Raw genomic sequence first — 16,919 nt, 5'->3', positions numbered from 1 at the left:
ATCCTTGTATTATCTGTGATTATAAAACTAATGCAATCTGCTACTGTGAAAAAAAGTTGTTAAAGAATCTAGTCAGTCACCCTTTGCACTTGAGCTGTATAGGTGTTTTTTTTATTTTGATACCCTTTGTTTTATATCTTCTCCTTGGTTTTTTTTTCCCCTTTGACAAACACCAGTTTACTCTTAAATAAAGATGTAAAGTAAAGCTCTCTTTTTCATTATTATTAGATTTGTGTAAATATTTTGATATAGCAGGCTAGTATTTGGGGGGAATATAAATGTATGTGATTAATTAAATGTGTTATCATACGTGAAAGTGGGAGCTTAAGATGAGCAGCACTTACACATCTTGTCATGTCTGATAAGCAGCACTTTCACCTTCAGGCAACAAATGATAATTTGTCTGGTAAATATCTTAAGATATTCTCTTCCAGCCTAAAAATTACTTTCTAAAACGTCAAACTTACTTTAAATCCATGGAAGGATAAATCATACAGTGTATGATAGCTGTACCACCTGGGGGCAATTATCCCTGGGATGGGGTTGCTTCCTCATAAAAAAAAAAAAAAAGTTCCAAATAAGCAGGTTGTGCATTTGTATTCATTATTGGTAACCGTGATACCTGAGAGCTTGTTAGAGATATTTAGCCCAGGAACCTGGTGTAGAAAGGATAGCTAGGAAAGCAAGTTGCCACATTTCTTGAAAAGAAAGTACTTGGGCATCTTGTTTTTTCTAGAGAATGTGATATGAAAATTCAATTTAAAAATGTGTGCAAAGCAGGGCATTATTAAGTGCCTGAATTTGTGCAAAATATATTTGTTGTTCTGGATAGTTCATTAATCTGGAAAATTGTGTAGTGATGAGAAATTATTACATTTAAATCAAGGAAAAGTAATCTTAAAGTGATCAAAAGCAGTATAAGTCTGAGGTCTGCTTTTTGACATGTCTTCAATAAATTAATATTTGCATAATAAGAATATAAAATACAGAATTTACCATGTTAATTTGCACTAATATTTCAATTCAAAGACATTTTGCCTGTCATATACCTGTCATAACACAACACTGGTGCTGAAAGTACACATTGACAAATGGATTTAGGGCTCTGTGATTACAAGTTCAATGACACAACTAAAATCAAACATAACCAAAAGGTGGATCATTAATCCTTAACCAGGAGATTTTTATCTTTTTGTATTATTGACTATTACTTTTATTATATACTTTCTTTTGCACTGTAATGTTAATAGCTGTTCTATGTTCTGCCAGTGGAAAATGCTTCCAAACTAGCTGAGAGTTGATCTGTCTTTTGTTGCAGCACTTTTCTTGCCTCATTCCCATTACAGAGGTGGTGATGAAAGAGAAAAATGAAAACAAAAGAGGACTGAAACTCTGTTTTCCTTTTTATCCTCCAGATGAATGCTTAGGGACCTGGATACTTAAAGAGCAGTTTATGGATGGAAATCATAACATTGAATGGGCTGCTAGCCATGGAAATGTGGGTTGGGGTAGTCAGAGGATCAAAGCACTGCTACTGAAGACCTAGTGATGCATTTTCTGCACTTAGTCTTTGCATGACAAAAAACTCTGTGAATTTATGTGGAGCTAGTGGAGGAATTGCATTCTTACTCCATTTCTATTAATTCCTCTTTCTGGAAAAGGTTAACATTACACCTTAAACAAACCAAAAACTGTAATAATATCTTTGGCTGTGCTGTGTAAAGATACCTGTACTCCAAATACAACAAAACGGGCTTTAGCAGCACTGTGGAAAAGTAATGGCAAACCAAAATCAAAAGTGAAACAAGAAAATTCTGTTTCCAGTACTGAGCTTGAATACAAAAGTCATGGGGAACACAGTAATACCAAAATATAGATAGCTTGTTCCACAGTGTTTTTTCCCAATGCAGAAACATTGTTCCGTGTATTCCCCAAATTAATTTCTTGTTTATGAACACCCTGCAGGCTTTGTGTATTTTGTGAACTGCACTATTCTAAGAGTGGAAATGCGCTTGAATTTCAAACTGTAAACAATAGCACCCATTCCCATATTGTACATAGCATAGGTTGAAAGACAATCTGTGAGTGCCACATCAGATTCCTTGTACAATGGAGAAAATACAGGCTGAATGGAATGGGACTTGATGATCTCAAAGGTCTTTTCCAACCTAGTTAATTCTGTGATTCAGTAATTCTGTAATTAGGGTTATTATTTGAAAAGAGTTGTATGCTCACAGTTGGGGGTAAAAATAACATGTGACCTCATAACTTTATCATAAGGAAAACCTAACAAGCACAAAATATTATATATGTGGTTTTATATTAGATATATACTATAAAAAACAGGTGCTTGGGGACATGGTTTGGTGGTGGACCTTGCAGTTTCTCTCTATGGCCAGCTGTAAGTGAACAGCAGGAGTATTGAGGGCAGTGTATGGATTTGTGCTCCATTTAGGTCTTAGGAGTCAGCTGCTGGTACCTCAGAACTTTTCTGTTGCCTCCAGCTTTACTTGTGCCACAGTTAATGATATCACCAAAAGCTGCAGTTTCAGTGACCTGTAGATCATTGTGTTTAACCAGGGGATTAGAAAACTGTAATTAAAAACAAAAAAAGGCAATTACTGAATGTAGAGTCAGACACATTCTGTACTGCGCAGTAATGACATGCAATCATATAAGCCTTTCCTAATGCATAAACATTCGAAGAATAAAATGGCATTGAAAAATTATGCTATCCATTGTTTAGGATTCAACTTCAAAGACAAAGGAATACATGTCTCCTATGATATTTACCTCAGAAATGTCAGGTACTGTGAGTGTCTGTGAGGCTAATGGAGAAAGAATATTGTTTTTAAATAGATAGAAGGTAATTTAATTGCAAATGCATGACTAGCATGACTTATTTATTCATGTAAGTCTCTCCTATTCTGCTTTTCATAGCTGCCTTTGGGCTAATAGAGTTTTATTCTCATTATGATCATCTAGACGGCAGCTATAATCCTGTGTTAATGTTAATGGTGGTTCACAAGGTTATGGCAACGCCTGCTCATATCTTTTATTTCTGAAATTTACATTAGATTATGTTTTTGCTGTTGCCTCATAAAGATTCCACAGAACTTTTTCTACAGCTCTTTTTCTTCTGTTCCTAATTTTTCATAAAATTTTATTACATGCTGGAAAAATGTTTAACACCAGAGACCATGAAATTGAGACCTAAAGCTCTTTGGGTTTATTACTTACTCTACAGAAGTCTTCATTATTAGTACATTATATTGATAGCAAATTAGCTTTAGAGGAGGTTTTGGTGGTTTTTTGTTTGTTTTTTTTTTTGTTGTTGTTGTTGTTTTTTCAACTGAATACAAGCAAGGGAAATGGAAATAAATAAATAAATAGCTGGTATCTCTTATTTAGTCTGTTAACCACCCCCCCAAACACACACACACAATATCCTTTTCTTTCAAATTTTAGAGGCATGATCTTTATCTTCATTTCTTTAACTATTTGACCTCACTCCTCTTTGTTGCAGAGTGTCAGGGTTCACCTCTGAAATTAGCAATGTGCTAATGGGTTAAAGAGGTAGCTGTTAATTGTTTATTGCTGCACTTTTTGTGGCTGTTAACTGCAGATCTGTTTGCCTGTAAATTAAAATTACTCCATAACCTCCCTCTAAATATCCTTTTTTAATTAACTCTTTACCTCTCGGATGTTTCAATACAGTCTCCCATAATCTATTACATAATGTGCTTGACAGTGGTTGAAAAGGTATATGTAAAGACAAAATTTAAATTTCTTAAGAAATGTTTTAAATAACATCAAAATCCAGATTGTTAGGTATGGTGAATGGTCTCACATGGACCTGTGGATTAGCATTTACAGCATACATCCAGTTTACCTAATTTTGCTTCAGTCTAAAGCCAGGACCCCAAACTAGAGCAGCCTCAAGCTTGCTGTGATGCTCAGCAGATTCCTGGACAAGCTTTTTCTCTATCAGAAGCAGAGAAGACCCCTTAATTACTTTTCAGATGTTATTATTTTAGACAGATCTTTTCTCACCTACTCACATCAAGTGATTTTTTTTTTAAGTTTCTCTTTTTTTTTTCTTTTTGCCTGGTGAGAGCAGAGATGATTAGTAAAATGTACACTATTTCTAATTTTAGTTGAAGTTGCATTTAGCAGAAAAATAGTCATATATTTTTCATCCTTTGACTTTCCTAGGTGATGTGTTTGTTACAAGTTCTGTTAAAAAGTATGTGCATATGAGCAATGACAATAAGACTGAATTTATGTGTCTCTGCAGTCGCACATTAGTAACCCCTTTTTTTAATATTAGCAATTTTTTCTATGGATGTACTGTGTAAATGAACACAGAAAATGTGCAGAGGAGCTAACAGATCATTTTAAGGGGTTTACAAAATAGAGTGTATTTTGAAAGTACTCCCAAAGGAATTTTGCTACCCAAAGATATATTGAAGATTTATTTGAAAATTATTAATGCATGTATCCTTTATAAAATATATATTATTAATCCTACAAAGTTTGCCTTGATATGTGTATAGGCAACCGAGTGGGAAACATTAGAGAAAGTTAAATTGTTTTATGTTGAAACAGTTAAGATGCTTTTCTTTGATTTGAGCAAAGATGTGGTTTGGAAAATACTCATAAAGAAAACATTCATTGAGCATTTTGGCCATTATTAGGAATTTTCTAGTAACTTGATTGGAAGTATTGCATTGAATCATACGGCATAAGAATTGAGGAATGAACTAGTGATTGAATCCAAGCCATTTAAGTTCAATTTAGCCCTGAGCAATGTAAAATACTACTTACTGCCTTACACCTGGAATCCCATTGTCTTCTAAAATGGTTGATCTCCCCCTTTTTCTAGATTTATTATTTTATGGTAAAACAATAATAGATAAAATGCAAAATAAAAAATAGTAAATTAAATGTCCTTTAGTCTGAAGGAATGTGCTCTCATATAATGGAAAAGCAGACATTCATTTGCAACAAAAAACTTCTAACATCAAGTGTATTTTGGTTCAAATCCTTGAAAGTTATTTGGAAGGTGCTAAAATTGGGTGTTTGAAGTGGAGTAATATAATTAGTTACTATTAAATATTTATTCATTACATATTTGGAGGTAATTTATAAATTATTTATTAAATCCTTTTCTCTTATATCTTTTGAAAGACAATAGTCCATATCTCTGTTGATGGAACTCTTGTCATGTTATTATATCATCAGGTAATTTTTTATAAGTGCAACAGTTTAGAAGGATCTTAAATAAACAGGCAAGTAGAGGGGTTTAAAAAATCCTTTACCATACTTAAACAATAAAAAAGCCTCTTTTCAAGCAGAATTGCTGAAGAAAGTCAAAGCCTCAAAAGAAAAAGCACTTCTCCAAGTGACCCCATTTATGGAATACAGGTCATGATTCAGAAGGGTTCCAGATTCACCAAGCTGTTCTTCCTAGGGTCTGTACCTCATCCAGAGTGGAGCATCTTTGGCTTTGTCTTCCTGGAAACAAAGATGTTCATGTGTGTGCCTGTAACTTGAATAGCTGTTTCATTCATTTGGCAAGTCTGTAATTGCCTATAAAGTGTATTCTGGTGGTGTGTATTATTGCTGCTCTGAGTGTTATGTTATACAGTGTTCATTATCCTGTGGATAATTGCTTTTTTCTTTATGATGCCTGTAGAAAATGAAGTGTTGTTGAATAAATGTGTGTATTTAGTGGCTTCAGTTTCTTAAGTATTGTAACATCAACCTCCCACACGCAACTGAAGATGCTAAGTATCTTAATAGTTATAGGAAAGAAAGTTCCTTTCCCTACAGTGAAGGATGAAGGGTGCTTTTTAAGACTTCAGAAGTGGTGGAAAAATGAAGCAGAAGGTGTATTTATACATGCAGTTTATATATACATGTATTTGCAAGAGCATATACCCGTATCTCTAGCAATCCTTGAGCTTTGCATCTACAAAGTACTAGGTATTTGAAAGTGCCCACTCTATAAGAAGAAATTATCTAAAAATGTAGCTATTAATAAGGGAATGTGAAATTACAGGATTAAATATATTCTAATATAGATAATTGACTTATAAAAACTTACAAGTTTTTTTAACTAGTAATAATCTTTATTATATGCATGAGTATTCAAGAAAACTGTATGTTTTCAAACCTAATTAATTCTGTTTCCTTTTCGTTGTGTTTTAGCTAGAGATAAATTTAAAAAAGACATCTAGAGTTACTGCTAAGCAAATGATTATTAGAAGAAATCTGAAGTGAAATGATCCATATGAAGTGAGCTAACTTTATTCTGGCATTAGACATAAGTGTTCATGAGCAACTAAGCTACTAAAAAAAAAAAAGGTTTGTTGTCTACCCCCACTCTCCGATGCCATATTTTGGAATCACTAATAGTTGCTTTATGCTGTGAATTTTTAATATCCTCGTACACATTAGGGACAGAAGAAACCCCTGTGGACATCTTGTCTCACCTGGCATATTTGCCACAAAGATTATCTATACAATTCTTGATGTATGCACTTTGAAAGTTTATTCTACCATTTTACCACTTGTATAAAAACTCCTACATAATGCTTTCATCCATGACCTCAGTAGCAGAAATTCAGCAGAAAAGGAGCTATAAACATGTAACTCAGACCTTTTCCTATTTTGCATGCTGATATCCAGTGTAATGGAAGTCCAGATTTTGCCTGTTAGTACATGGACATTCATAATGAAAAAAAAAATTGAATTAAAAAAATGGCTAGGTAACTCTGAAATCCAGTCAGCTAGACAGAATTCTAACAATCCATTAATCTCTATTACCTTAAGCATATTTTCATTTTTAGATATTAAAGAGCTGAACAGATAAAATTTTACAGGACAGTAAATTTCCTTACGGAATAATTTAGCATCTGATATTGTATCATCATTGCTGACTACTCCTAGTGCCACCTGACTTTGCTGTCCACCCCATTACTATTTATTATTTAAATAGGTCAGTAGAGCTCTTTCCAAACACATGGAATGATGAAGTTTTTATTTTTAACAGCCTGCATGGAAATGTCTTTCCCTGTCAAGCCAATATATCACAGCTGAATGGCATTCATCTTGGCTGACTTTATGTACTAGTGTGCTGTTTATTTAGGCAGCAGGACTGTTCAAATTCAGAAATATGTGACAGCCTTCTAGCAGAAATGCATTTTTGCAGTTTTAGAACACTTCAAATAATTAGTAGAAGGTAACTGAGAGGTTTACAATTTTTATTTTTTTCCCTTCATAAATTTATGTTTGTGATACAGTAATAAAGTACAAACAATAACCCCAGCTGTCTGTAATTTAGCTGTCCTTATCATCCAGAACAGTCCAGCTCCAGCTGATAGAAACTGTAGCAGAAACAGCTGAAGGAGGAAAATGAGCAGCTTAGCTTCTCTAAAGCAAACTCTAGCCACAGCAACATGCCACTCTATATTTCTGATTATCACTGCTTTATGCAGCCTTTGCTGCCTTTTTCAGAGTTTTCCAGTTCATTACAAAAGCTCTCAGCAGGAGTGTAGCTACAGATTGCCCAAGTTGTGAATACCCTATCCTTGGAAGCGTTCAAGACCAACTTGGATGGGGCTTTGAACAACCTGGTCTAGTAGAAGGTGTCCCTATGGGACACTTGCACAACTCAGAGTGGAAGGTGGCAGGGTGGTTGGATTAGATGACTTAAGATCCTTTCCTTTCCAATCCAAGAGCCTTTCCTTTCCAATCCAAATCATTCCGTGGTTCTCTGGCAGCAGACCTCTGAGGCATATGTGGCCTGGAGCAGATCATGAACGGTGCTTGTCAGTACAACTAAAAACTCACCAGCAATAAATGAATTAATTTCTATTATATAGGATCTAAAACTTCTACACCCATCCCTAAACATCTGTGAAGTACTTAAAAGATTTTTGCCTAATACCTTCAGTTTCTTTACTCCCTTTTACAGGGACGCTACATTTAGTTCATGATGTGTTCATTTAAGTCTTAGAACTTTTTATGTATCGCCTCTCCTGTATTGTAGCTCCTGAGTGAAGTCTACAAGTGTTTAAACATAGACATTCTGTTTCTTCATGAAAATACAAAATTTCTTCTTCAAGTCCTTGGCATAAATTTTGCCATGAAGGAATGTCTGTAACTGAAATTTCAGTCACTAGGTCAAACTAAAATTATTCTGGCTTCAAATAGGATGCTTATTTTGCATTTTTTAATTGCAAGATTTTTATTCCTGGTCTAAATGTAAGGTGGTTTTTGTTATTATTCATTGTTACCCAGATCTATGACCAGTTAAGTGCAACTAGAATGAAAATTACCAATAGTTACCTGTATGTTTTTAGGGTTCTTACTGTCTTTATTTATCTGTACTGATTTCTGTATTATTGTCTTTCTAATCAAATAGTCTGGCTTTGAATTAGCACTGAATTTCACAATCTGTTTTGCTCTGCTTGTATAAAGCAGTTTCTCTGTGCTTGTACAGCAAACAGCAGTGATTCTCACACAGCATGAAGAAAATCTGTTCCCCTACCAACAACAAACTTGTCATGAATTTTTGGACACTGCTGTTCTAGGAAGAAAAATTAATAGGAGGAAAGTTATTCAGTCATTTCACTAATACCAATATTGTGAAACTGTTTTAATCAATGAATGTTAGATTAGAGATGCCTCCTCCCTGGGTCAGAATTCTATTAGCTGCTCATTGAATCAAACAGAGAAGAGCAACAAAATGTGTTTTCAAATATAAATATTGTATATATGTATATAGAGATAGATATGTAGAGATGGATGATAGATAGATAGATAGATAGATAGATTGACAGACAGACAGATAGATCTGTCTGAGGGAACCAACTGCCTTCCTCACCATTTCTAGTTGTGAATGTAACACCATAGTTTGGACTGTCATAATAGCAATAGTTGTATCTCTGAATCATGAGACATTTGGGAGGAAAAAAGTGTGATTTTGTGGTTCCATGCTTTATCTTCCTTCATATTTCTGTCATGCTATGGCAGAACACCCCCTAGAAAATCACAAGGGTAGACAGAAAAGTTTAAAGTCAAACTCCCACTGCAGATCGAGTGGAAGGAAAAAGTGAAAAATCATCACAAATGCATGATTTTAAGATTAAACTAGCCTCTGTAGAGTTGCATAACATTGTTTCTGTGTGAATTTAGAGCCAAAAATAGCAGAAGCACATGGCCTAGCTTTTTTAAAAAGGTATTGACTTGCATAAAATTCTGTTGAAAGGCAGTAAAAGTGTTACATAAAGACCAAGAGCAATTTAACTTGGCCAAGGCGACTCTTCAACTTCAATGATACTGTGCCTAGATATTTGCAGTATATTTAGTGTACTATATCTCACATGCTAATTGTAGATCTTCAGCTACAGCTACAGCAAGCAAGTCTAAATCTCTGTCAAGCAGACATAACAGCCCCAGCCTGTGTCCAGATACATCATTTGGAGATTAAAATGTATATATTATTTATTGAAGGAGTTTTGGTGGTTGGTTTGTTTTTTTCTCTCAACAGTTTTTTTCCCAAAATGCTAGGAGGTTTAGAGAAATGTAAAATACTAATGGGATAGATATCATGGCTTATGATGCAAACATAATACAAATGAAAGTCCAGGTTGTCCAGGTTTACCCTGCTGCTATACAGTTTTTATTGTACAAATGATGTGCAATCTGTGCTTTGCAGTTGGATATTTATTATTTTTTTAGATTTTATTACAGTGTATTTCTAAAGTTTTTCTGTTCCTATGCAGAATGTAAACCACAGTTTACTTGCCATGTTGATTTTTGTTCAGTCCCTTTTTTTTCTGTTTTTTATTTTAGATGTGTGAAGTCTCAGGAAGCCCAAAATGTATTCATTCATTTTTCGTGTTCAGGGCCTGAAAGAAGACTTGTATGTGTTTGGAGATGGAATTATTTCTGTATTTTGCCATAAGATTCTTAATTTTGGTGGACAGTTGTTGTTCACTTTTTGCCCCTGAGTAGGGTTAGGGCTGTAAAATGCAGCATGGGCAGCTGAATGAAACAAAGGTGTATTTCTATTATTTGCACGAATCAATTGGTGCTGCATTTTGCCATGCAGTACTTCTGTTTTCTCATTTATTAAATCAGGGGCACTGTTTACTGCAAAACATAGTAGGTGAGCTCTTTCAAGCGTGCTGATTCTTATTAGATCCATGCTTTTTCCAATTAGGTTTTGATTTATGTGACAAGCAAAAACTAAAGACCAGGAGACAAGAAGACAGCATTGCCTGAATATCTGCTGTTGATAGTGACATGCAGACACGTTATCAAAACATACCATGTTTCCTTTTTCTAAACTTATCATTTGTCTCCAATGCCTCTTTCATTTTCTTTCTTTTTTTTTAATATTGCTATGGATGCCCTTTCCTTACCATGGATGCTTTCTGCCATCTTGTCCTTCTTATCTGGGGTTGTGGAAGGTTGGTTGGGGGCGTGGGGTTTTGCTTCACTTTGTTTATTTTAGTGAGTAGCGCTACCTAGGTGATGAATTTTCAGCTACCCCAAGGCTCTGATTTGCATAGGTCAGTTGCACAGTGCTCTTTATCTATCTTTGTAATTCTTTAGCTATTCTGACTGCTAAATTGCTTATGAATGCGGGTGGTGTTTGCAGGTGGCAGTATAAGTAGGTAGAAAGTACAATATCCAGAACAGTGGGAGTGTTCTGGAGGTACTGGGACTAGCTGTAGGGGACTCTGCAGTCTTGCTGCATATTCAGGGCTATAGTATTCAAGGTATATTGGGGAAAATATTTTCAAATCATTTTTTATACTTAGAAAGATCTCCTGAATGAAATAATTTGTGTAATATACTGCCAGACAGTAATAGAAGACCTTGAAATCTGAAGTTTATATTCCGAAATGAGACTTGAAGGACACTTTTGTTAGTGTCAGGCAGAAAACCATAGTAGAGCTATCCTGCCTTAAAAGAAATATTATAAAAATATTTATATCGAAATGCTTTTTTATCAGATCTGTAGCAAAGATAATATTCCACAAAACTGAACCATTAAATAAATACAGGGGGTCAAAAGTAGATACAGCTTTGGCTACATGCAAAGCCAATTATTTCTCAAGTTGCCCCAGTTTTTTATTTGACTAGGGAAAATAACAAATTAAAACTTTATAATTTAAATAGAAGGATTAATGACATGCATGACAAATGTTTATTACAAAGTCCTTTGAAAGAAAAATAATTCAAGAAGGTCTTGATATGTTGTGTGGGAAATCCAGCCATATTTCTGGGTGAGCTACATAGAGCCTTCAGTAATAAATGTAATTCTCTCCTTGCCATTTAGAGTTATTTTACTTTTCCTTTTATTTAGTTAGTATATGCTCAAGTATATTTGCTGCAGTAAAGTGCCTTGAAAGCAATTTAGGAATGGTATGTCTATGCTCTTAAATATATCCAACAGCATATGCATGCCTACACAATATAAATAAAGGTTTTAGGACCCCGTTCTCTTGAGATATGTATGCAAATGATGTCCATGGACCTTAGCAGCACACTATCAGATTACTTATAAAAATTACTGTGGTATAACTTTATGATAAGTAAAAAAGTGCCAACTATAGTGTCATGACATCTGAACTCAGGATTCCAATCCTGTAATACTACACAAACATTTTCTTTAAAGCATGTGCCAGGATGGAAAATTCATCTCAGGAAAATGTCAGAACAGAAATTTCATAGAAAAATGCTGCATTTGGGGATTAAATAAATAGAGGCAAGGAAAGTCTTATAGGAAGCCCTTCCCTTTTTGTAGAGGCAGTGAGCCTTCTCAGCTTCCACTGAAATTGCTGTGGTTGTGCTTAGGGCTTTCAGGACCAAACCCCAAATGTGTCATTAACAGCTTTCCCACAGAAGTAAGCTCTCCTCCAAATCCATAATATGTATTCAGATCACACCTTGCTACATTATTAGAAGCAGCACTGGCTTTTGGCAAATATTTTTATCATTAGCCCAGCTGACTTCAAAGAATGTGAATCGAGCAGCAATAGAGCATTTCTTTTACCTATAAAAGTCAGAAGACTCCTGTTGTGTAATGTAGTAGAGATCTTAGAGGACTTCGTTTCATTTTCGAACTGGATTATATGAAGTGTGATTTAGTTGTTGTTTTTAAGGCACAAGCTTTTGTATCTTGGTAAACATTCAGAATATAGATGCTTTTCAAGAGATACTTTTCTCCTCTTTAAATATCAACCAAATGATTAAAATGAGACAGAAGCTGTAGACAGCTGTGGGAACACCTACCTGGTTACAGATGATCATAGAAAGCAAATATTTCACCAGTTTCACTGGTTGCTCTTATGGAATAAAGTGTTGCTGATGGTAGGACTGAAATCTTGTGTTGCCTTTTACTGACAAGATGTAATTTCCATTTCCATGGACTCATTTTACACATTCTTACATATGTACAAATTCTAATCTGGTATTTATATTAACATATTTTGATTGAGTTTGCTGCATGAAGAACAATTTTGGCTATTTTTAGCGAAAGAAAGCCTGTTTGGGTTTTGGCAGAATGATAAGCCAAGTGTGCTTTAAATTCAGTTTGCAATTACATCCTCTACAAAAATAGAGCAGGTAAACAATAGCCTAATTACTACAGGTAATAAATGAGAAATTTGGAAGACGCGAATTGCAGAGCACAGGTGCTCTTGTAAATGGTATCATTTGGAAAACTTTAATGTTCAGTGATGAACATTAGATGAATAGCTGGATTTTGTGGTGGTGTGCAATTTCAAGTAATCTTGGAATAGCATCTGTTTGCAAATGTCAGTAATTTTTCTTGTATTAGAGTACTTCCACATGTGTGTAGCTGCAGATCTCAGTTCTGTTATCTGCAGAAAATTGAAGATGTCTTATTTATTAAGAATATTTCTGGTAACTGCTCAAAAGTGTGTAGCAGTGGAATTGCCCTGTACACAGCACACACCTGAATATCCTCCATGGTAGGCTATTAATAAATTCCAGACTTTTACAGGTTAGTTTAATTATTGGCACACTGTATCAATCTTTAAATTATTTATTTTCTTTGCTTAGTTTGTTTGTAAGTAGTAAGGCGGCACTTTTTCAGTAATGTGTGCACTAAGCACTACTTAGAACAACTTGGATTCTTTTTTGCTGGCCATTGTTGATTAAAATATAATTTGGGCTGTAAATATTTAACCTCACTAGGCTACAAAACTGTGTGACATGTGGGGTTCTATTTAGTGAGAATTTCTGTGAGCAGCCAATCTAAACAACTGACTCCAATAATTTCAGGTTTTCATTGTCTCCATACTTCATACCAACATATGCTATGCAACAATAAGATGATGATGTTTTGTCCACAGTTTAATGTAAATTATTTATGACTTCCACAAGGTTAGTAAAAGGAAAAAGTATTTCTAAATTCTGTTTTCAGTTAAGTAATTTTATCTCTTTCTCTTCTATAGTCTTACCAGAACTGATTTGTTTCCTTTTGTTTATTTTTGTCTAAGCATGTGACTTAGATACTCTCTCTTTTGTTCTGGCAGTTGAATAGAAGTAAATACATCATCCTGACTGTTGAAAACTGAGGTACAATGAATCCTCCCAGAGATGCTCTTATTGATCCAGAAAACAATGGTTGTATACATTTTCACAAGGGCTTTCACACCCTCAGCTGCATGAAAATACAAATAAGATACTGCCTCACTGCCAAGGAAGTGAGGCAACTGGAAGTGTTGGTGTAAGGTTCTATTTGAAAACTGAAATTATCTCAAATATGCAATGCTTTCAAAATAAGCTAATTTAGAAAAAAAAAAACCAGCAGAATTCCATGCACAATAACAAACACATGGAACTTCTTTGTGTGTGTAGCTAGGCATTTTTAGAATTGCATTCCTCTCTTGTGAGTCTTTTCTCCTTTACCAGCCCCTTGCTGTCCTGGAGGCACTTGAGTGTAAACTTAAATACTAGCTGCTTGTGAATAGTTCATAGACTTCCACTCCATACTGCAAATGCAAATACATTCCGTATATCACTAGTGGAAGGTGACCTATTATTATTTTTATCTTCTGTTTCTGTGGTACTTTCTTATCTTTGAGCACATTTGCGAGTATGCTGCATGTCATGCTGGACTACCCTGGAAAGGATGCTTTGCTCTGGTCTCTGCCAGAGACTGACATCCTCCAGCTCGCTGTAGTTCAGGGATAGTTCATCCTTTCTCTACGAGCTAGCTTTCATATGGAAAGCATGTTCAGTTAGCTATGAGATCCTCCGGTTTGAGGTGGTTAGGAACTAGTTTTTTCCCCCAAGGAGACTTAAAGTAGAAGACTTATTAAGTAGGAAATACTACAAATAGTGTTTGAAAACTCTGGTATCTTCTCTAGCTCTTGACAAACAAAACTTTTAATTTATTTTTTTTTTTAGAATAGTTTTTTTTTCAAGAGATAAAGGACCCCAGAAGACTTATAAAGCAAAAATATAAATTAATAATGTATATCATGTCTAACATAATATCCTGCTATGAGGCAGTTGCATGTATGAGGAGAAATTCTACACTCGTAGATGAAAAGAATGATTCAGGAAATTGACATCTAGATATCTCATCTATCATCCCAAATGAACTGTTTGAAAGAAAACACTTTGATGGATGTTCAGCTATTTGAGATCATTGTGGATGTTCATCTTGGAGAAACTCCTTCATAACCAATACAAAGGTCTGTGAAATGTGAAGAAAATGAAATGTGATCTTTTGGTATCCATGTTGAATATATCCTAGCAGTTTCCACTTCTGTTCAGAGTAGGGTTGTTCTAGAATATTCACAAAACTTAGACCCATGCTCAATGCTGAGTGTTGACACAAAAGTAAGCAGCTAATTTCCACATTAAAGATAGTTGAATACAGTACAAATTGGAAAAAAAACGGAAATAACTATAATGGCAATCATGCTTACTTTAGAAGCAATATGTAGAAGTTTAAAGATCTTGTACATTATAGAATTTGCAGTCCTTTAAAAGGAATTGTCCTATAAAATTCTATCTCTGCAGATGTGCATTAAATAGATATAAAAACTAAAGTATGTCTCTCCTACTTACTATTGAATAATACTGACAACGCAGTGGAGAAAAGCTAGTTCTCTCTACTCTAAAACATGCCAAAATATATGTACATACATATCCAGTGACCCTCACTTATAGAAATATGTAGTTTTATGACTGTTTTTTGTATTGACTTTTTTTTTTTTTCATGAGAGTTACTGTGGAAGATTTTTAATCAGGATATAAAGAAAACAAATACAATTATTTTTCTTTTTATATATCAATATGTAAATATCAATTACATATTTGTCTGTGAATTCTGTTGTGGAAAGGTATAATAGATACTCAAACGCTTCACAATGTCTTGAATTTGGAATAAGGTGTTCTTTAAGGTCCTGTCCAATCCAAGCCAGTCTATGATTCTATGAAACTTGTGGGGCAAGGAGGATAACTCAAAAGTCTATAATACACTTCAAAATTATGTGAACTTTTGTAATTGAAAATGATGCTCCTCAAAGAAGAGTGAAGGAAAAGGTTATAGGTTTAGCACCTTTTCCTTGGCCAAAATTAATGTATGAGGCATTAACGTGGCAGCTGGCCTGTGTGTGTGTGTGTGCAATGTACAGACCTGGTTTCCAGCAGCAGTCAGAAGTGACTTTGGAAAGCTGATGTTTCCAGCTCTTGATCGATGCACCTTGCCCAGAAAAGCTCTGACAACTTCATCCACTTGCTATGTACAAAACTTCTTGTTTTTTACAGTAAGTGCTACAAATTCTTGAGCAACCTGTGACCTCCAAGGCATGACAAAAGCAATTTCCATCTCAAAAGAATAAGGCATGTCCCAGAAGAATACAAAACTGGGTGCACTGAGAAGTGGGGATGACCCCAGCCTAAGCTGTTCCTTATTTTTAGCCTCTTGGCAGACCATCTGCTTAGTAATCTTGGTGGAGGTTGCTAAAGAGAAGCAACCCCAGTGCAGAGGGATGTCTCAGACTGGCCTCACTCAACATGCCAAACATATATCACAAAGTGCAGACAGGTGCAGCCAGCACACCAAAGACAAGCTGGCAAGTCTTTGCTGTAGGTAGTTTTTGAATGTTTGCAGTTTGGGTTCATGAAACCTAGAGTAGCAAAAAATGTGTTTCTGGACAAACTCCATGATTTCAGTATTTGAAGTTCATCAAAATGGGCATATCAAGACATTGCCCATCATTAGAGGAAAACCATCATGGCCAACATGAACTGGGGTTTTTTTGGTCCTTGGTTATCACGAACTTGCGCTCTGCCAGAAACTGCTGTGTTTATGTGCTTACATTGAAAATGCTGTGTAATCCTTCTGTTAGATCAGTATGAGTGCACTTTTTTTTTTTTTTTTTGTTAATGTGGAAATTGATTATCACTAGAAGCCCTTAGTGTAGAAAAGGTTAATCTGTGACTCTCTAAGAAATAGGGAAAAATTGCATTGATGTGACCCATATTGTTTTGGCAGGTTGTCTGGCAAGTCATGTTCCTAGCACACTGGCATCTCACGTGAAAAACTGCTGACTACAGAGTAAGGGTTGTGCAGTCATGCCAAAAAGTCATGTGAGAAGAAAGAGCCAGTAAGACTATTTATAATATGGCAAATAGTTGAGCTACATGTCAAAGTTTAAAAATAGTTTGAAAGATGGGATTCAGTTGACCTAATTTTGCAGGTTTTTTTAGCAGTGAAGATGAGGGTATTATAACAAAAGTGCACCTTTCAGAAAAGCTGTTTGGTATTAGAAATGAAAAATATATAAAGCATAGCTGAAGGAAATTTCAAAGGCATGAAGGAGAAGTGGGGTGTTATTTATTCCACTGCAAAC

General features: G+C 35.0%; 1 protein-coding gene and 1 long non-coding RNA gene across 2 annotated transcripts in view; one reads left to right on the top strand and one right to left on the bottom strand.

The window, feature by feature from the left end:
* Positions 1 to 16,919, top strand: part of LUZP2 (leucine zipper protein 2) — a 155,915-nt gene that overhangs the window by 127,543 nt on the left and 11,453 nt on the right. The window lies entirely within an intron of this gene.
* LOC119701316 lies at positions 3,299 to 12,650 on the bottom strand. Its single transcript, XR_005257060.1, has 2 exons — positions 5,410 to 12,650; positions 3,299 to 4,006 (listed from the first exon to the last, which is right to left on the bottom strand). It is a non-coding gene; the product is annotated as an uncharacterized LOC119701316 (long non-coding RNA).

This window comes from Motacilla alba, chromosome 5, assembly GCF_015832195.1.
Source record: "Motacilla alba alba isolate MOTALB_02 chromosome 5, Motacilla_alba_V1.0_pri, whole genome shotgun sequence".
NCBI lineage: Eukaryota > Metazoa > Chordata > Aves > Passeriformes > Motacillidae > Motacilla > Motacilla alba.
The sequence above is the reverse complement of the archived record's forward strand: the minus strand, read 5'-3'. Positions and strand labels throughout refer to the sequence as shown.